Source organism: Eptesicus fuscus, chromosome 4 (assembly GCF_027574615.1).
Source record: "Eptesicus fuscus isolate TK198812 chromosome 4, DD_ASM_mEF_20220401, whole genome shotgun sequence".
NCBI lineage: Eukaryota > Metazoa > Chordata > Mammalia > Chiroptera > Vespertilionidae > Eptesicus > Eptesicus fuscus.
The window spans coordinates 41,664,858-41,687,886 of record NC_072476.1 but is presented as its reverse complement, the minus strand read 5'-3'; the positions used below and the strand labels follow the sequence as shown (position 1 = coordinate 41,687,886).

The window sequence follows — 23,029 nt, the reverse complement described above, 5'->3', positions numbered from 1 at the left end:
ATTTTGATTCTAGCTTTACTGAAACCCCAGCTACATTTATTCTATGACTGGAGGGAAGGAAATGGGGCTTTGGAAACCCAGGGATGTAATTCCATGGAAATAGAGCTTTCTACCATATCTCATCCTCTGTGGGGGCTTCCGGAAATGCTTATTCCAGTGGTACCTCAACAACCCCACTTTCACTGATAACTGATAACATTGATCTCCTAGAGGTGTTTGCTACAGAGCATCAACTACTTCAAACTTGATATATGAAAAGAATGGCATCATCCAAGCCTGTCAGTACTTAGGGAAGAAGCCCTTTTCTTTAGACTGAGGATCAGGATTTTTTTATTTTTTATTTTATTATTATTATTTTTTAATATATTTTATTGACTTTTTACAGAGAGAAAGGGAGAGGGAGAGTTAGAAACATTGATGAGAGAGAAACATCAATCAGCTGCCTACAGCACACCCCCTACCAGGGATGTGCCCGCAACAGAGGTACATGCCCTTGACCGGAATTGAACCTGGGACCCTTCAGTCCGCAGGCCGACACTCTATCCACTGAGCCAAACCGGTTAGGGAAAGGATTTTTTTAGAGAGCAAAATAGACCCCTACAAGTAAAATGAGAGCGCTAAATGTTGTAGGCTATGTGGGTCTGTCCACATGGCATCAATGCCCCTGAAGCAGTTCCGTTTTCAGGCTGCAAGTTCCATTATTTTCTAAAGACAGGATAAGCTATGAGAGAGCTGACAGTTTTAATTACCTCCTGAAGCTGATCACATGGTTCTGGTACAGAAGAAACAAGTGACTAATGTTTCCCAACACATGATTCAATCATCAGTTCCACATTCAGGACTTGTCTTGGGTACGTTTGAAATTACAACATGTCCTCATATTGTGTAATAAAGGTTTGGCTAGCTTTCTTCCCTGGATCCTGGGAGTGAGACTAAATCCTTTGGATTTCCTGCGTAATAAAAGGGTCGTTATTATTCATGATTCCCTCCCGAGTTTGTACTAATGAGGTGATTCATGGCTGTCCTTTAGCTAGCTTCAAGAAGGAGGCTGATCATAAGGCAGTCATGTGATGAGAGGGTTGGGACTTTGAGTTAGTCCAACCTCCAGTGAGAGGAGGAGGACTGGAGATGAATTCAATGATGTGGCCAAGGATAGAATATAACCCCTGTAAATTCCCTAGACCCACAGCTCAGTGGAGCTTCCTGGTTGGTGAACCCATCCATGTGCCTGGAGGGTAATACACCCTGATTCCATGGGTTGAGATCGTGGAGGCTCCCTGTGTTTGGGACATGCCCAGACCTTACCCTGTGTGTTTCTTTATTTGGCTGCTCTGAATTGTATCCATCATAATAAAACTCATTGTAAGTCTAGTGCTTTCCTGATTCTGTGAGTTATTTTAGCAACTTATCAAATATGGGGAGTCATGGAAACCCCCAAATGTATAGCCAGCTGGTCAGTAGTGCAGGCACCCTGAGGACCACTCGAACTTGTGGCTGGCATTGGAAATAGGAACATTCTTGCAGAGACTGAGACCTTAGCATGTGGGGTCTATACTTATTCTAAATAGTGCAAGAACTCAATTTCAGTATACTAGTTGTTGGGAGACTTGTTTGGGTTGAAACAGAAGATTCCAAAAGGAATAATGTATTATTAAATTACCCACTGATACATCTTTTGTTAATTGAGAATAACAAGACTTTACCAGACATAGCCATTTTCTAAATCTTGGAACTTGGTATTATCCTTTATCTCAGTTACTTACTGGGATAAGTTTTGTCTATAGGACTAACTCTGACTGGATATAACTGGGATAGCTTCATCCACACTGACTCCATGATCAGCATTATGAGTATTACTCGCATCATGTTAAGTGCCCATGTGACTTGCTGTGGTATTCAGTAACTGAGAAAAGGGGTGCTGGTAGCAGAGGTTTGGTCTTTGCTATTGGTGAGGGAACTGTATGACTGATCCCCTTTATTGTGCAGATGAACGAGAATGCCTGAAAAGACTGATATAGGCCAAGCAGCCTGCTCTTACGTATAGGCTGTCCTATGGTGGCTTCATGATTATGTATTCAAACTCAGTTGAATCACAGGAGGCCTGAAATAAACTTTTTCCCAGGAAAAAACTGCTTCATGTTTAATATCACTATGTCTAATAAGGCCTTTTAATCTATTGTTGATTACCAGAGATCCAGGAAATGACTCCTGCCTACACTCTCCTTTTGTGTACTCTTTATTGTAGTTCTTTTTCCTTCTATATTATAGAAAGCTCTATTTACCTTAAAGCAGTTGTAAACAATTTATGAATTATCCACTCAATAATAATAATAATTCCTTTTTTACTTCATATTTTACATTGATATTTAGTATAGAGCATGAAGATAGTTTTGGGTTTTTGCAGAAAGTTTAGAGTTATTATATTTAATTTCAATGTCTATTTAATTCTGGCAAGATTCATGAGGTTGCAACATTCTGGAAGAGTTGGGGGAAGGGGAACTTAGAGAAGTCACTGAGGACAATAGCAGAAGCTAGGAAAATAAAAATTGATGATCTCAATGTTTCACCATTTATCCTATATGAACTAAATTGGGAATGTGATTTAAAACAAACACTCTCCTATCACTTTACCCCACAAAAAACTGTAGCTAAGTGAGGAAATCTAGAGCACTGTATCACGTTAAATGGCTTTAAGACTATATTTGCTTGTCACTTCACAAAGATAACCAACGCAACATAAAAGTTGTCCCTCCAGGATGTCACACTGTTAACACTGTGAATCTTTCTTTCAGACACTTTGATGGAGATCAGAACTTCTGAGTCATTTGGCATTTGTTTGTCCTACATTTCATTTAAGGCAAGCACATTTTTCATGACATTCCCAATGTAAGTCTTGAAATTACTTGTTTTGTAAATGTGTCACTGGTAATTCATATTGCATAGGTGCAGAGTAGAAACCAAATCTAGTTAAACATTCAGGTTCACTTTCAGCTGTTTGGCACTACTTCATAGTAAAGTGTATTCTAAATTCTGGTTGAGTTCTGCTTCACTGTTTTGAATGGATGATCGGGGGGCAGGGACAGGGTTGAGCAAAGTGAAATAAAATGTAATGAAAACTCATTTATGTGACAGAAGGTTTATAATCACTATCTCATTTTATATTAATAGTTTAATGCTAGGTGGTCTCATGCCCATGTTATATGAAAAGGACTTAACTCAGATTAAATAACTTTCCCAGTGTCATAGAATTACAAAGCATAATTCCAGAATCATACATTCCCAGTTTTTAGTTTGTCACATGTTGAAGTCCGCTGTTTCTCCTCTTTCTCTGCTTTCTTTTCCTCCTCCGATTCTTTTTTTCTTTTACTATGTATGTATAAAACTAATCAAAATCAGCTAATGGTTTCTGATAACCGTAGGATTCAGTGGAGAGAAAAAATATATACCTGAGACTTCTTCAAGTTCTAATTGAAATAATTTATTGACATGTTTGATGGTTGGATTTGCATTAGGATGCTTTGTTTATGCTTCACTAAGCTATTATTTTTGTTTTTATTGCCATACAGCAACTAAGTTGAAATGTAATTAGCAATTCTAATCGCTAAGTATCTAATCAGTAGTAATTATTGGTTGGGTTTTCATGCTTCATAGGATCTAATGTTCTATTTGGTGCTCTAGCATTCAAACTCTGTGTGATTTTGTTTATATTAATAAAATTATAGTGTTTGGGAAAAGTATGTACTTTGACTTTAGCAATCATGAGTTCACATTATTAATGGAGCCACCATAGGCTGGTTACCTATTTTTTCTGAGCCTTAGTTACTCCATCTGTAAAATTGGGGCATATTAGTAATACCAGTTAAATAATTTTTTAAAGGGTAAAATTATGACACTTATGCAAATATAAAATGAACATGTGCCAGAAGTTTCATTTACTCATTCATTATTGTAGAAACCAGAAGGATATTACAACAGGTTTAAGGGAGAATTTAAATTACCACAGGGATATAGGTAATTAGGAATGTTTTAATAAATTTACAAATAGGTAGGATTCTTGGCTTTTCCCATAAGTCAAGCATCCCTCTACTGAAGGAATTCATTTGCATGTTTATGGTCAAAAATTATTTCCATTTCAATCAAATAGCTACAATTTATAGAGTTGTAAAATGCTCAAAGTTAATGAAAGGCACAGATCTATTAGAATTAGAAGAGTGTGCCCTAGAAAGCGCTAAGTTTTCTGTTGAAGACTTCCACTAATCATTTTTGGTTCACATATATTTATGAATTTTATATATATATATATGATAGCAATTATTAACACATGAAATAAAATTTTATATTAATTAATTCAAACTACTTATATGTTAAAGAAAACATTACTTGACACTTGTTAAAGAATGCTAATGCAGACCTGGCCAGCATGGCTTAGTTGGTTGGAGCACTGTCCAGTGCACTGAAAAGTTGCAGGTCCAATCCTAGCTCAGGGCACATATGGGATCGATGTTTCTCTCTTTCTCCTTCCCCCCTCTCTCTAAAATAAACCAAAACTAAAACAAAATTTTATTCAGAGAGACTACTATACTGGGTTTTATAGTAAGGGAGAAAAATTTGGCTCACCTCTGAATACAAGGACAAGTAGAGATTTATAGTTAAAAAGCAGGGTGGGAAACTGCTAAGAGGAAACCTCAGGGATAAGGAGGTATTCTGGCTAAACTGACTGAAGGCTGTAGGTGGAGGATAAAGAATTTCATCAAATATCAAGGGTAGGTGATTTTTCCCTAAAATAACCAAACAGGATTCTTAAAAAACAAAACAAAAAAAAACAAACAAAAAAAAAAACTAGTCTAAATAGGCAAAGGACAGAGCTCAAGGGCAAATCCTTGTCAAAAAGAAAACTATGAGGAGGTTGACTAAAGTTTGATGAAGGAAAGAAGCTTTGACAAATATTAAGATTCAGGCTGATTAAATTAGGCTGTTTGCTGAGTGAATGTAAAATGTTTGGCTGAAAGTGGGTCTTGGAATTGTTGGGGAGGAAACCTTTTTCCCTTCTATCCTTCTAGGTTCTTCTAGTCAGTTAAAGAATTAAACTGACATAAAACTAATAGGAGAAACCCAAGTTTAAATTCATACATATGGACGTTTCACAGATATGAGACCTAAAGAAATGATCAATGCAGACAGCTTTTATACTTTTTAGAAAAAGAAACTGCACATTTGTGAGGAACTGACAAGACAAAGAAGGCTTGGGTGCTTAGTTGGTAAAGAAGCAGGCTCCTCAGCCCTGGATTCCCTGTCTCTGGTGATGAGGATGCCTCTCTACCGCCTGCTTGAGAGAGGGCATCTTCCACAGGAGAGATTTACTCCCTGTTTTGAGGGGACAGAGACAGGAAGGCCAGAGTGTTCTTCTTGCATCAGCTCTTTCTCAAGTAACTTTAATTGAAAATAATTGATATGCTACTTCGGCATGTTTTGGTCAGCCTGCCCTGAGCCCCAATAGAATAGGAGTCACCTTCTAAAGAAGAGCATAGTAAATGACCAAAAGTAAAGTGAGCCATTGCTCCATTTGCTAACCAATCACTGAAAATGTGAAAAGGCTTGTTAGATTTTGACACCTCTGTCTTTTGCATGAACAAATTGACAGCTTAGATTTATCAGGCTTATGGCATTTTTTACAAACAAGAATTTTCTTCCTTTTAACTATAAATTGGACCAGCAAAAGAGAACTATGTGTCTCAAAATAAAGGCTTCCACTCCACTGATCAAAACCACAGAAGATATCAGATGTGACACAACTGTCATCCTAGTTCTCTCTCCTAACAATAAAAAAGACCGTGGCATGGAGTAGGAACTGAGGAAGACATGCAGCGAGCAAAGTAAAGGCTATGGGCTAAGATTATTTATGATGAATAAAGGGTTTGATTCAATTATTCAGTTATTGTTTGGGTTGGGGAGTTTATGTGTAACCCTTCAGCCCCAGATTCATTCTCTGCCCTTTCCTGCCCTTGGCGGAGCCCTGGGGAGCTGATTCCCCTGACTCCTTATCCTCTGGTTTCTTGTTCAGCCTGGTCCGTTGGAAATGGAGATATTTCTCCCTCCCTCTTTCCATACTGTAGTTCCGTCCCTTTATGACTACCATGCAAGGCAACACTACCCTTCCCTTGCTTGCCTCTTGTGATACTGGCTTCTGATTGTTGTCACTCCCCAGGTCTCCCACTATCTCATTGCCCACACCTCTGAAAATAATTCCAACATTGAAATCTCTTCATAATTCCAGCTGAGTATGTCTTCGGTTTCTTCCCAAGATTCTAATGAATTCAAGAAAGTATAATAACAATAACCAATTATTAAGAAATAACTGTATCCTTGACAGTTATGTACCATATGTATTATATCATTTAATCCTTAAAAGTCTATGCGGTAAATATTGCTATTGGCATTTAACAGACAAGGAAACTGAGGACAGTGAATGTCAATGGCTCTCCTGTGGAAACTAAAAAGAGGAATGTTTTCAATGATCGTGCTGTATTTTATAATCAACTGAAGGCTGATACTACCTTTTAAAAGTATAGTTTCTTTTTATTTGCATGATGTATTTTCCTCTCCTAAATAGTCCTGAACTCCTATCATAAATTATTTTATTTTTCTAGAATAAGGGTCAAGTATGTGCTGTCCTACCTGTCTTTGATTGCATAAATCATCTCATTTTGTCCTAGTTAAGATGTTTCAAGTTACAGAGCTCATAATATTATCACATTTATTACGAGCTAAGAGATCATTAATCATAGGTGGTCATAAAGGCTAGAAAAATTAACAATACAGTTTGGTGGAAATTGCGTTAATCATGTGGAATCTTGAAAGTGTCATATTATAAAAATGCTGCTCTTTCTTGCAAGTACAACTCAGTAAAATTGTGGTAGATAAAGAAAAGCAAACAAAATTAATGTTGTTCTGTATAACTAATTTCACCCAATTACACAGTGTAAACATGTACCAGACCCTGTTCTAGGAAATTTATATATGCCACCTCATTTAACCTTCCCTATGACCCTATAAGTTATACAAAATGATCCATTTCTCAGGTATGGAAACCAAGAGTCCTTAATATTTTCAAGGTCACTTAACTACTAGGTAGCAGAACTAGACTTTGGACAGCAGTCTACCTGACTCCAAATACTACTTCCCATTTAAGAAAGAAAAAAAATCGTAATAGTCTCATGTATAGGTTGGTTCGATTGCATTTCAATTATTTAGTGCTAATGTTTTGAGTTAGGTTTATTTGAACTATTTGTCCCATAGATACAGGCCAGTCCTACACAACATTTTTTGGTGTGGCCTGTGGAGTTGAGGGCTCTGCTTATAAAAGCCTACACTATTGAGTATCAGTGGGAGGCATGCAGTTTTACAGGCTCGGATTTATAAATTATTGGTAGCTCCTTTCAATGTTAATATAAGAAAGAGACCTCTGCTTAGGACTAAAAATATAAAACATACTGGCTTTAAATGCAGTCCTATATTTATTAGGCAGGTCTTCATCTGGTCTTTTATTTGACTGTTTTGGAGTCCAAGGTTTGCTCTTGGAGGTTTACAGCAGTGTGGCTATTGGGAGCAGTCAAATCAGCTGGAGAGAAGCCATGTGTCTCCATTTCCCCCCATAAACTGTAAGTGAGTTATAGTGTGTTTCATCAGATTTTCTTTCATATTGTTACTTTATAATTAAAAACATAGCCTCGTGTATGCTATAAAAATCCCCTGCTTCATATTTTGAAATGAGTTTTTGAAAACTACCCCCTGTTTCCATGGCCACAAACAAATGAATGGTAAAATTTACTAGAGCAGAAGATAATTCATAATCTTTATCTTAAAGCAGTACCTGATAAGACTGACAGGTCCTAGCTTATGATGTATTTCTCTTCTTTTTAATTTTTTTAAAATACATTTTTATTGATTTCAGAGAGGAAGGGAAAGGGAGAGAGAGACAGAAACATCAATGATGAGAAAGGATCATCAATTGACTGCCTCTGCATGCCCCACACTGGGGAACTGAGCCCACAACCTGGGCATGTGCCCTCACTGGGTATCTAACCGTGATCTCCTGGTTCATAGGTTGATGCTCAACCACTGAGCCACACTGGCCAGGCATGTAGTGTGTCTCTTCTTAATTTTCTGGCTGCTTCTGGTTGTTTTTTCCCCTTGGTTTCTCCAGATTATGCTGACATCAGTTGTGGATGAATCCTGAAATTCCATTCTTGGCTCCTTGTTCTTTGTTTTTTTTGTTTTTTTTTGGATCGCTCTTTCTTAATGTTCTCATCATGTCCCCAATGATATATCAACATCGTGTGCTAGGTCTCATCTATAAATGCCTAATGTAGGTAGCAGTATCTTTTCAACCAGTATTTCTAAAATGCCACACTTCTTTTTCCCTCTCCAGCCCTGCTTTCATTCTGGATGTTTTACCATTGATATCTTATTTTGCTTTGGGCATTCAGCCCAACTTACTCCTTTTCTCTCATTCTCTTGCCCACATCGTTAGTCTTTGTCTTGTAACTTCTTCATTATAGTGGTGCATCCCCTGTCTTTCTCTTTTTTCTTTTATCTTTAATGAAGGATTTTAAAAATTATTATTTTGAATATTATTTAAAAGTAGAAACCCTAATTACCTGATCAGGATGATAAATGCCCTAGTTGATTGTCTCCTATAAGGTCTTTCTAGGTCTATTCTTTCTAATCTTATTCCCATAATTACCATCATTTGTGCCCTCATAGAATTTTATACATAATATTCTCTAGCAATTGCCACATAGTTGTTGTTGGTGTGTGTGTCTGGGGAATGGGGGTGCTTTAAACTCTCCTGACCTCAGTGAGCTCTTTAAAGACAGGGCCATGTCTTACTCACTGTGGCCTCTCCAGTGTCAAGCATGGTGACTGGCATATAGTGGAGAGCTCAAAAATGTTTGTTTAGTTGAATATAAAAATGTAGAATTGGATTGAGTTTCCCTATAAGAAATATTGTCTCTCAGGGAACCTGACTAGGCTTCCTGGTGTTCACTGCATAGGAAACCACCACTGTAAAAAGGTGGGTAGATTCCTGGCTAAGAAGAGACTTTAATGCACAATTTATCTTTGCTAATTTTCAGAGACAGTATTTTATAGAGATTGATCTGACGGTGTTCTAGTAAAGGTCCCAGAAGAATAAAGAAGGTTAGGAAGGTAAAAAGGTGTTGAAGTGATTCAGGTATGGGGTGAATCTGGAGTTTTGTAATGGAAGGAGAAATAGAGATGTATCCATAAAGGAAAGTTGAGTCAAGGGAAGAACAAAAAAGTAAAAAAAAAAAAAGAATAAAAAACTTGACTCTAAGACTGGAGGCAGGAGAAATTAGACATGAGAAATTAGAGTTCTCTTTGTATGAATTTTGAGCCATTCACTCTGATTGCAGATGCAACTAACTCTTAATAAAGTGTAAAGGATGAACTTTTGGACCATTTCAAGCAACCTAAGATCTGCTGCTCATGGGCTGCAACTTCTGAGAGAGGTTTTGGCACTGAAATTACTTTGACGTATTTTCATGAGAATGCCTTCCTTCACCATTTTTTTCTCCCTTGGAAGAATAAAATAACAGAGCTTAGCACTCATGTTTTCCCAAATGCTAAGGCAGTTTGAGAAGAACACTTCTGTATGAATTCTACTCCCAGAGTAGCTAGGAGATCACATCTTGTGACCTTTCAGAAATTTAGAAATTGATGATTTTATGAAATTAGATTGATTATCTTAAAATTTTTCAATGAATCATTTCTAACATTGTCCATTCTTATAGAGTCTGTAGGGGGCAAAACCATCTTAGAAAGATGATTGAATGCAATTCCAAAGGGTGAGTTAAAAGGATTTACTCTTCAATGTATTCTATAACTTTAAAGGAATTATTAGAAAATAGTTTTAAGAGCTGTGATCTGAGTGAAATGGGGCTAGAATATATTATTCAAATTACAACTTGTATTTCAGAGAAAATGCAATTTTGCAATTTTGTTTATAACAAATTCCTTTTGGGACTCATTTATTAGGATTTGGGAAAAGAAAGCAGTGAGGTAATTAAGTATACAATTTAGCATAAAGCAAGTTTGATGTGGCCAGTTATACAGTTCAGTTGGATAATGATTGGTACCTAGATTCCTATCATAATTGTTCACTACTCTCCCTAAGACAGGGTTGCTTTTGTTGGGGCGGCAAGGGAAAAGTAAGTAGTATGGAATATTTTATTATGCAGAGGGGAAGATGTTGTCCTTGGGAGTCATCTTTCCAGGTTCCTAGTCTTTGTCCACTTGGACAGGTTAGTTTCATGCGCATTGCATAGGACCCATGGTCAGAAGGCCCCATGCTTGGTTTAATGCTTTACTGCTCCTAATTTGAACTTCTTAATAATTTTGCTCGTGAGCTTGTGCTTTGTAAGAAATTCATGTGGGACAATGGAGCCTATGGATTGTAAAAGGAAGATGCACACAGTATGTACTTTTGCCACTCTTTCTTGCGGCCCTATTTATATTCTGCAATTCTCCACGAGCACAGAGTCCTGGTGGATTTATATATTAGTTTTGTAAATTGCATAGTAATTTACAAACCTAGTGGTTTATAAAAGCACACATCTCTATCTAACCATATCTGTGGGTCAGGAGTCCAGGCATTGTTAAACTGGGTTATCTGTTTAGGGGCCCACCAGGCCGTGTTCAGGCAGACTGGCTGCATTCCCATTTGGAAGCTTGATGAGGAAAGGATCTGTTTTCACGCTCCCTCAGACTGTTGGCAGCATTCCTTTTTCTTGTGACAGTCAAGTTCATGGCAGCTTGCTTCTTCAAAGCCGCAATATAATGGCGGGAGAAAGGAGACGAGAGAGTGGGGAAAGGCTTGTCTGCTTAGGTCAGGCCCACCTAGGATAATCACCTTTTTTATTAACTTAGCGTCCACTGACTTGGTATGTTAATTACATCTCCAAAGTCCCCTCCTTTTTGCCATATAAATGTAACATAATCCTGGGTGTGATGCTCCATGACACTCACAAGACCCACCATATTCAAGTGAGGGGTTTATACTGGATATGCACAGCCAGGGGTAGCTCATCTTATTCTACGCACAATCCATGATATGCAGGCATTCAGCAAGACTGAAAGTGTGTACATGGTAAGCATGTTACATCGACAACTGAGAAAGCTGGCATGCTAACAGCCCCAAGAGCAAACTTTCTGTTCAAACTTGCTTCGAGTGTGGAAATAATTCCATCAGTGGACTCAGAAACACAAACAATCAAGGAACTCTATCATGTCTTTTGTTCCTCATGTCACTTCTCTGCTTAGGCAACTGCGTATATAGGAAATAAAAGAGAGAAAAAAAGGGAAAGATTGTATAACCCATAATTCCTTTTCTTTTCAACCCTTCCTTACTCATTAATATGCCAAAGGTAAAGAATATTGGTAGGGTGTGCATGTATAAAATTTTTGTGTTAATTTTGTGCAGATTTCCCCCTGTTCTTGTGAGAATATAATGCGTATTCCTATGCATTAGTGGACATATGCAAGTAATGAAAATATAATTCTGTAATTTTGTTAATTCCACATGAGAGCTTCATGCTTTTATTTAGGGTATCTCAAAAAAATGTATACACACTTTACAGTTGTGAGGTCAATTGATGTTTCTTTCTTTTCACATTTAACCTATTGGAATTAATAATTATTCAAAGTGTCTATTCATTTTTTGTATTGGCATTTAAGACTGGCATTGCAAAATGTAAAAGTAATTGGTTAAAATTTATACTAATAATTTACATTTAAATTTTTCTTTACTTAGAATAACATTACATATCAAATAAGAGCATCATGACAAATGGAGAGAGAATGGGGACAGAAGGAGTAAGCTTTGTATTTTAATACTTTAACAACACTTTTTTCCAGCATATTGAGACCCACATGTTTATTTTGCACTGGGCCTTTTAAGTTTTATAGCAGTCCTGCCCTCACACGTTGGCTGCTGGGAGCTCTGCTAGCCACCAGAAACATCTGGGATTTGTGGACCGTTGGTTTATTTTTTTGGATTAAGTCACATTCTGAGTGGAATTTCCTGGTTGATCTTGTTTCCACTCAGCTTATTCTGGTGTTATAAACTCTTCTGATATTGGGCTGTGATTCTTTCCAGAGCTAAGAATCTCTCTCTGCCTTTATTATTATCATAATTTATCCAACCAATCATTTCCTCTTCAGTTCTCTTTTATATCCCACTTACTTAATTGTGTGTTCTTGGACCACTACTATATAACATGTCCCCTATGGCTTATAGTGTTTCTTAATATCTGATAAGTGGCCCACATGCATTTTTATGGTTGACTTTGCTATTTCTGGACTTTATTCCTCAGCATATATTTTAGAGAATAAAGTTCTTTAAAAAATACAACTAGGATTTTCACTGGGGTTTTATTGAATTTATACATTACTTTGGAGTTATCTGAATCTTCAAAAGAACATTTATTTCAATTGTCTTCTTTGTATTAGAAAATGCTTTCCAAAATATTAACATTTTTTACATATTAAGGTTTGGTCATTTGGTGAGAATGGCAAATTCTACTCTAAAGAATAATGGAAGATTTTAAATTTTTTTAGTCAGTATTCTGAATGTGAAACTGCTTTTAATGTCTGTATTTTTTGAGATTACAAAAATCTTGGCTTTACTCAATCCACAAAAATTCAAGAGATAAAATAAATTAGGATTGACAGTAAAATTCTTGGGTACACCAGAATTATCATGTTACTACTTTAGTTTAAATGACTAATGGAATTATATTCTTGATATCTTATAATAGAATGAAGAATGTATATAAATATTTTATTTTTAATCAGGAGTTTGTTGACATGAATAAAAGTGAATCTGAGTAATTATTTTTGTGAAGGTAGGTATATATACCCATTTCAGGATATGATAAGACTTCTAAGTACACTTTTGTTAGTAATTTTGGAATAAATACATTTATTCTCTAAATTATACTGAATTTCTCTAGCTAACACTTTATCATTGAGACAGATTTTTTAAAGAAATTGGTAGTTTCCCTTATATCAAGGCTTTTAAAACTTGGTATCTATTTAAGAGTGAAAACTTAAACATACATTTTACTCATTATGTAGTATATTTCTCCTTAAATTAGTAGACAAATGATGGATTAAAACTTGCAGTATCATCTCAAGAATCAATTGATTTGAAAAGCGGATTTATGTTGTTATTATACATTCTGTTTAAGAAATATTTTCACATTTTATCACATGTCAAAACAGTGTGTTTAGTCAGTATTCTGAATGTAAAATTGCTTTTAACGCCTGTATTTTTTGAGATTACAAAAATCTTGGCTTTACTCAATCCACAGATTGAGTGTTGTTAAAGTATTAAAATATAAAGCTTACTCCTTCTGTCCCCATTCTCTCTCCATTTGTCATGATGCTCTTATTTGCTATGTAATGTTATTCTAAATAAAGAAAAAATTTAAATGTAAATTTAAAACACTGGTCTTCAATCACCTACCACACATACAAACTGCCATATTAGCAAGAGATGAGCTGTCATCAGTTAGTGTGATTGACCAGCATTCTCACAAAAATACAGTAAAAATGTGCATTATTAGTATATGGCATAGTTTCCAATTCTGTACCATTTAGCTTCATAAAGTGTCTTGTTTGGAACATTTTCTTGGTATGAGGTCAGTGTCTTAATTGCTGTTGCCTTGGAGAGAAACCCTATTAGTGTCAGTATTTTATTTTAACCATTCGTCCAGTGACCTTGGGATGTGGTCATCACTGGACATTTATCAAGTGATCAAGCATGACTGTCACTGTGTTATGCTAACCTAATCCTCTTGCCTTTTTTTTAAACATCTATTTCTCCCACTCTACTTTCTTCAAATTCTTAAATTATTTTTTAGCCACAATATTGTTGACTTGAGGTCTGAGGTACACAAAGCAGGATGTTGAGATCAAATGATAAATTCCTCAGACTTTTTAGTTTTGAGAACTTGGGAAACATGTGTTGTATTTTTCTCTAATAAGAATGACCCATTGTGCATGATTTGTTGGAGAATTATCAAACTTAAGGAGAAATGGGTGCTATATTCTACTCTAATGGTCCCTCCTGAATGGTGGATTTCTTCACCTTCATTCTTTAATTGAAAGAATTTCCTTAAAGTCTCTTTAGGATTGAGGCATAACTCCAGGAATTTCTGTAGCAACTCCATGGTGTTTTAACAAATTTGCTAAAATTTGTTATGAAATCACATTGAACGAATGAATGATATGTTGGTTTGTCAAATCTAGATAGCGCTGTATGTAGGTTTTTCAAGATTCTTATGGAAGCTTTTTGTCATACGGAGTTGACAATCTTCTGAGAGCATTGTGCATTTGTGATAGTATGTATTCCTTCTCCATATAACCTTTAGTAGTATTGAGTAATTTGACCTGTAATATAGTAATGATATTACATTTTTATGTTACCATTTAGAATTTATAATGGCTTTGTGAAGTAGTTTTCTATTTATACTTTATAATCATTTGCTCAGAAAAATTAAAACCTTATGTTAAAATAGTTAAAGAACAAACAGAAAAGATGTATATTCATTCTGTGTTGATAACATATAGAATGAGGAATAGCCTGGTAGGCATAAGGGTGATATAAGACATGGCCCATGATCTCCCAGTTTATAATCTAGGAGATACATTAGCATCTTTTGTCTTTGATTTTTATTTATTTTTTATTGTAAATGATTCTACTTCCTTGACATAATGATATGGTCCATCAGAGGAATGCAATGCATTTCAGAAGTACTTGGTTATATTAGAAAACATTAGAGCATTTGAAGATATTTATTGGACCAGGCATGCTCATTAGTTTGGACCTGAACAGAATTGAATTTGAATATTTTTGGTTGAGGAAACACACTCTCACGTTGTATACTTTGCCACTCCCAGCTCTCTTATGCACTTCCTGGCCTTTTATTTCTGACTTGCCTCTGTAGCATTTGAGGTTGTATCTCCAAGTTTACACTGCAAATATCAATGAAGAATACAGAGTTTTAGAATCTGACTTGAGAGTTATAAATAACATTTTAATTTTAAAGTAAAATAAAGATGAGGAGAGCAAATTACATTTTTCAAAGGTAATATTTGAAATGTATTAATATGGCTAGACCAGTAGGATATGCAATGTTCATTCTGATTAAGCTTTTCATTCAATCTGATGGTTAGATCCATGCTGTACTAGTTGTTACATATTTTGAATATCAACCCTGGTTAAAATAATCCACATATGGTGTGTGTGTGTGTGTGTGTGTGTGTGTGTGTGTGTGTGTGTGTGTATGTGTTGTGTGTTATCCATTTCTATCCATTGCAAGCACTCTGCATAGCATGTTTTTTATGAGACAAAAATCCTTCAACATCTGTAGGTTCATTGTTTAACTTTGTTTCCTGCACTAACAAATGACTTTTTGTCCAAGGATGACAAGAGATCAATTAAGGAGAAAGAAGATTGTTGATCTAAGATGGAATAGGCTCATCATAATTAAAGAATGGTGAACAAAAATTTGGTCAATGAATTATAACCTCATTTTAAAATTCATTCATCCATTTGGTAATTAATTCTGATGACATCTTACAATCATCAGAGGCTTTCCCTGCAAAGTACATGAAGTTAAATGAACCTCTTCTTCAAGCTTGACATCTATCTTTGGCTCACTGTTGAAGAGCACATTATAATGAAAGCAACAGGCAGGATGCCTGATCACTGAAGTTTGGTGAAGAAGCAAGCAAGATTAATAACTCTGCTGTGTAATGAAATAATTTTCAGACATGAAACACTATGTCCTCTACTCTTGAAAGATATACAAATACTTTATTTTCATTTTTTATGCAGAAAAAAATATTATATTCTCATTTGAGCATGATTTCTAACTTTAGTCAAAGTAGTGGGAGAGATTAATACAAAATATTGTTACTGAGATAAGTTTGTCGTTGGAATTACACTTCACCTGGTTAATTGTGAAAATGGAATGCTTCATTCTCAGAATGTGAAGCCAACCCATAAATAAGAGTCAGGGCAGCCTCCAGACAAGCCTCACCAAATATCGGAATGATTTTTGCAACTTCTGAAGTTGGTCCTTGTCCCTTCCAGAGCCTCATGAATTAATAGAAGCCCCTTGCGGAACACAGGGCATATCTATGGTCACTTGTCATCCATTAGACTCAGGAAACTAAGTGCACTGCTGACCTCGCTGGGTGTGCTATCAAAAATTACTTCATAGTCCTGACAGGGAGTTTAGAGGGCAAGGTGCTCCAATGAATGTTCCAATTGTGGAAGCCTCTTTTAACTTCCCTAAACCAAGGGGTTAAGGCAATTTCAAGTAACACTTTTCTCACTATTTGAATAAGGCTATTCAAATGGTAGTACTATTGTAGCATGGATGTTAATGTAGAGAATTGAAAGTGGGATCATCCAGTTGGCTATTTCCCCTGCAGGAATGAGAATATTTTTAGGCAGGGACCAGGAGGCTGCACCTAGATGCTATGGCAGTGGATGTGACAGCCAGTAATTTTATTGTCTGTATCTGACATGGTGGTCATGGTCCTAACATTTATTGAAAGTGGGGAGAGTTATGTTGGCTCTCTGAAAAGCTCCAGACCAACAGAACAGGCCCTTCGGTGCAATTCTTCTCTGCTCACAGGCTTTATCTTGGAATGTCTTTTTCTACTTCAACTACCATAAGTGGGAGATTTATTGTTTATCAACTCATTAACTTTTGACTTCTTAGTGAGATAAAATGCAGCCACACTAGAAATAGATACATTTTTTATTGTTAGCAATTGCTGACAAATACAAGCTATGCCCGTTTTCTTAAAGTAATATATTCAACACTAAAATCAATGTGACAACTCAAAGCTCCCATCTCTTCTTTTCTTAAGGCAAGATATTCGCAAACAAAACATTTGCTACATAAACATACTTGACAACTGGCAACTCCCATTTTCTATGTTCTGAAGGCAAAGTAATCATAAAGAAGTTTTTTAAAAATTCTGTATACATTTATTTGAGGTCTAAGGATTGCCTTGAGTGCTAAAGACTGATAGCAGATTGGATCAACAGAGTGAGGGAAGAGAGAAATGAAAACATTAAGGACCGGGGTTTTTCTATCATTGCACAGTTTGAACATTTTTTGACAGCCCAGAATTATTCTTAGATAATTTATTTTCCTGTCTAATTCTTTCCTTGCAACATTAATTACCTTTGCTACAGCCTGTGTGTCTTACCTTTTTAAAGTGATGTCTTAATATTTAATGTTGAGACATGCTTTTGGAGAAATAGTTCCAAGCTTCAGCTTGAAAATCATCATTCATAGTTACAGGGAATCATATGGTTGTACTGCATACATAAAATAGAAAATGGATTTATTTTCTATATGGCATGGTTTAGTTGGTTGGAACATCATCCTGTACACTGAAAGGTGGTAGGTTCGATTCCTGGGCAGGGCACATACCTAGGTTGCAGGTTTGAACCCCGGCCCTGGTCAGGCATGTATAGAGGTATCCAATCAATGTTTTTCTCTCTCTCTCTCTCTCTCTGAAAATCAGTGAACATGTTATTGGGTGAGGATTTTTTAAAAAGAAAGAAAAATGGATTTATGATATAACATAAACTTGGCCGATGACTTTTATAGAGAACAAAGATGAAAGATTTCTTTTTAAAAAGTACAGAAGAAGAACCTAATAGTTTAAAATACATATAGAGATGTGAAATACAAGTGAAATACTCATATACTACAAATCTGAGTAGTTCATAAAATATAAATATGAAAATGTTGCTTCATCTTGTGTAGAATTTGTATGCTTCTATCTCCAGAGGCAGAAATTGAACCTAGATTCTGAATGTAATGGAAGCCATTAATCACTATCAAGTTTTATTTACACAAGTCATAGTTATATCAGTTATTGCTGTCCCGCTAAAAAAGGCTATTTCATATAAATAAGACACCACATAATAAGAAATTAAATCCCATGAAACAAAACTTTGACTCTTGAATGTGATCAAAGAAGGCCAGTTAATGGTAATTTCTCCTTATGAATCCATAAGGTAGCTAGTTTATTATTTTCTCATGTACCTGATATTATAGGGCCCTGCAGCCCTTTTGGAGCAGTGCCATTTAATATATTTGTCAGATCATTAATCTGAAAATGTAAAAGCTGTTTGATATCTTTGTATATAATCTACTTAAATAATTGCACAGAAATAAACCACACGTTTCTATCATTTTGCTTGGTGTGTTGCGCATTCAGAGCCCTAATGCATTGTGGGTATATATGTCTTTCTCTTCATCCAAACCTTTGTCATTGTTCTTTCAGACTTCACATTCATGTTATTGACTCATGATCACTCTGATCTCACCAGTCTTTTCTGTCTTCTGCTTTAATGATCTTGATCTAGCATTCAGCATTCACAGCCTGTCACTCAGATTTGACTACCAAAGACCTGGAACACTGACATTTCATCCCTGACTACTCTTGTCTTTCTCCTGCTTCCATTTTCTTCCTCTTCTTCTTTAAGTGCATTATGACATCATTTCCATCACCTCTCTGAATATTTCCAAGATATTTCCTTCTGTTATGATGTGCTTCTCTTTGTAAATTCTGAACTCAGTGGTCAGATACTGTATAATTATGCTCATGAACCACAAAATCAAAATATATAGTTCCAGTTTAAACTTCTCTTCTAAGCCTCAAACACATTTCCAATATGTTTCCAGGGTTTCTCAAAAATAATTCCAAATCAAAGTTCTCTCATATATCTTCTCCATCTTATATTCTCTCATACTCAGTCACTCAGAATAGAAACCTTGCCATCTACATTTTTCTCATCCTTTCTCATTATTTTTTCAATCTCTAAGACTCATTAATTCTACTTTCTCTGAATATATAAGCTTATAACTTCTTTTTAAAAAATCTCCTCCTTGTATTGCCTAGTTAGTACTTTATAATTCCTCATATGGAAAATCGCAGCAACTTTCCAGAATAGTCTTTTTCCCTTTTCTCTATACTCCAATACATTATCCCAGTCCAATTTTGCCCTTTCTTTGTTTAAAGTCCTTTACTAGCAGCATACTGCATATATTGCCTAACTTTGCTTGTAACATTAAAATCCATGATCTTATGATCCTATCCCATTTTTTCCAGTTGTACATTTCAGTTTTCCTACTCTAAAAATCTACATTCTAGCCAACCAAAAATAATTTCCACCTCATGCACTTTTATGTGTTTTTTGTTGTCTAATTTTTAATGAATCTGTTTTCTTATTCTGGATTATACTTCTGCCATTATCATACTTTAAAAAAAATCTTACCCACCTGTTAAACTCCATCTCATATTCTACCTCTTCATAAAGCTTTACTTGGTGCTCCTATGAGAAATAAAATCTCCTTTGTCCTTGACTCTGAAATATTCTATTTACCCCTTTCTGAAACCACATACGGCATTTTATTATATTTCTTTTGAGATATCAGATTTAACATAATTAAACAGCTATTTATTGAGCAAATACTCTATAGCAGACACTGTGCTAAGGACTTGTAATATATCAATAAACATGACAAAAATCTCTACCCTTCTGGGAAGAAGAGGCAGGTAATAAGAAATACACTTTATAAATAAGTTAGTTACATGGTATGTTAGAAGATGACAAATGTTATGGAAAAGAAAAAAATGAGAGCAGAGCAAAGGGAATCAAGAGTTCTGGAAAGCAGGTATTGGGGAGCAGGTTAAATTTGCATGACAGGCTGTGAATGCTGAATGCTAGATCAAGATCATTAAAGTAGAAGACAGAAAAGACTGGTGAGATCAGGTAGGACTAATTGAGGAGATAATTTGAGCAAAAACATGAAGGAAATGAGGGGATTAGCCATGTGACAATCTGGGGAAAGAACTTCTAGGAAAAGGGAACAGACAGTGCAAGGCCCTGGTTCTGGTTGTGCCTAGTTTATAACAAGTGGAAGAAACCCACAATATGAAGTCAGAGAGGTTGTAAGAGCCATCAGGGACATGGCTTTTACTCTGAGAAAAATGAGGAACCATTGAAAGATTTTGAACAGAGGATTGGCAGATATTATATGACTTATGTTTTAAAAAGATTATTCTAGCTGCTGAGTTTGAGAAGAGACAGCAGGGAAGCAAAAAGCAAAGCAGAAATCCATGCCAGAAATGATGCAGAATGGAACTAGGGTGGTAGCAGTGGGTGATGTCAGAAGTGCTCAGATTCTAGTTATATTCTGAGGGCAGTTCCAATAGGACTTGTTGTTATTTTAGATATGGGTGTGAATGAAAGGAAAGAATCAATGACTCCACAGATATTTAGCTGAGCAACTATCCTATCTAATAATAGAGTAATATGTAAATTACCATCACTCCGCTACGCCCACAATTGGGCGGCGGGAGGCTGGGGGGTGGGACTCAGGGTGGCCTATCCGGCCATTGAGAGGCACGGATCCGCTGCCACTGAGGGGGGCTACCCTGCTGTTGAGAGGCGCAGAGGGCGGGAGTCCCACCCCCTGTGCCTCTCAACGGCCAGATCTGTGGCCACTGAGGGGGCCTGCCGTGGACACCCCGCTGCGCCTCTCCCCGGCAGGGTAGCCAGGTGTCCGCGGCAGCCCCCCTGAGTGGCCGTTGAGAGGGGTAGCCCCTCAACAGCAGGGTAGCCCCCCTCAGCAGCCACGGACCATCAAAAGTGGGGAGCTGGGTGCCTGTCTGCTCCGGCACCAGACCTTTCAGAAGCCTCCGCTGAGCCGGAGGCTTCTGAAAGGCCTGGTGCACCAGCGGACAGGCACCCAGCTCCACCGCGAAAAGCGAAAGCGTGTAGGGGACCCTACACATGCATGATTCAATCATGCACTGGGCCTCTAGTAAGTATATAATTGGCTTCAAATGATAAAGGGAAAGTTGTATGGTAGAGCAAGATTGGAGGGTAAGATTAATAGTTCAGTATTGGATATGGTAACTTTGAAGTATATATTAGACAATCAAGTGAAGCTATTGAGAAGATTATTGAATATACAAGATTGGATTTCAGGAAAGAGATCTGAGCTGGAAGTACACACACACACACACACACACACACACACACACACACACAATGTACAGCATAAATGAAATCACCACGAATGTGACTGTTTATGGAGAAGAGACCCCCAGGGTTCTTCTACATTAGGATATATTTGAGAAGAAAAATAATTGTCAAAAGAAGTGGAGAACAAGTGATCAGTGACATTGGAAGAAAACCTATGAAAGGATGACGTCTTGAATTCCAAGTGAAATAAGTATGTTGAGAAAAAGCAAGTTACTCCATAAAATGTACCTGAGAGGTGACATGAGATGAAGACTAAGAATGAGTGCAGCATTTACTAACATGGAGGTTATATGGAGAATGGTGGAGAAGTGGTAATGAGAACAGGGAGAATTGCCAAGTCCAATACTATAAAGACTTAGGAAAGAAAAGAACATTCAAGACTTGAAATTCTTGAAAGGAAAAAAGTAGCCTGAGGGGCAGTCAGCTTTCTATTAGGTCCAGGAAATGCAGTAAACATTCAGAAATATTAAGATAGGGGATTTTGATGTTGATGGATGTTGAATTTCAGAGGACATTGTAGGAGAGTTTTCAAAGTTGGAGTGGAGGTGTGGGAAAGAATTAGGGGACGTGACTGCCTCTCCTGGTGGAGATCAGAGTGTAGGTGATGGATTATATCCTGGGAATCTGGCTTTTTATGATAACATTGTAAAAATAAAGGGGATAATGAGACGAATCTTGCTGGAATCAGCATAGATGGTAGCAAGGATGTGATGTGTGTTTTGGGTATTAGAAATGGTTGGATTTTGGGGGGGTTCCCTCTTGAACCCACTGATAAAGGGTCGAGATGAAATTTAAACATAGTCTCATCGTACATATTTCCTCTTGACCTCTGGTAAAGGGAGTAGGACATCTAGAGGAAGCAAGGTCTTAATTCCAGTTTTAGTTGAGGAACAAGCTTAGACCAAATGTGGAGGTGCCAACTGAATGCCTTTCATGAGATTAATAACCTTGGAAAAGTGTGTTATTCACTCCTGTGTCTTCACTCCTGATGACAGCTGTGAAAGGCCTGGGGGTGCTCTGGTCAGAATAAATAGAGATCATATATGCTGAGTTTAGCCAGTTGTAGCCACCTGCTTAGATGAGCTGACAGCTCACATCTGTTAGCACGGGGCCCGAGGTGTCCCTTTGGAGAGGACTCATGCTGAGGAAAGCAGAAGCCAGGCATAATAAGCCAGGTCAATAACAAAGTTGGGTACTAGAAAGAGAAGGTTATAAATAAAAACGGATGGAACCATGTTCCCTGTGTGAGATCACAGTGGCTGTTAGAAACTGCGGAACACCAGGGCCACTTGGGAGGAATAGAGGAAAGTCCTGGCAGATACCACTGCAGAGATATTAATGGTGGCTCAGCGTGGGGTTAAAGGCCATGATTCAGCAATTAGATAAAAATTAGTGAATTCAGAGTTATTACTGTTAATATGAACTGCATTTATTACCACTAGGCTAATAAAGCCTGAATAAATGTGTTACATAGTAATAAAAGCAAATTTCTCTGCTTTGCTGGCCTATATGTTTTAAGGGACAAGGCTGTGCTAATATTCCCCATTGCATATAGTTTAATGAATTTGTTGAATTGGTTACATAAAATGATTAGAAATACCTTCTTATGCCTAGGTCCAATGTTACAGCTGCTTTGACAATGTTCAGAAGTCTGCCATACTAATTTTGAGCCAGAAGAAAAGAAACGCAAATTATATTCATGGAACAAGAAGCCTCACCAACTGATTCAATTATTTTCTGTCAAAAGTAATTCTGATCATACAAGAAAACGTTACATAAAAGGTTACAGAAAATGCTTTGACCCTTGTTCACATCTTAAACAGTATTTCATAGTATAATATGATCAACTTATGAGTA

At 36.7% G+C, this 23,029-nt stretch overlaps 1 long non-coding RNA gene across 1 annotated transcript; it reads right to left on the bottom strand.

Moving 5' to 3' along the window:
* Window positions 1-14,897: 14,897 nt before the first annotated feature.
* On the bottom strand, window positions 14,898-18,491 carry LOC129148707 (uncharacterized). Its single transcript, XR_008555668.1, has 3 exons — window positions 18,446-18,491; window positions 17,314-17,425; window positions 14,898-15,057 (listed from the first exon to the last, which is right to left on the bottom strand). It is a non-coding gene; the product is annotated as an uncharacterized LOC129148707 (long non-coding RNA).
* Window positions 18,492-23,029: the final 4,538 nt, after the last annotated feature.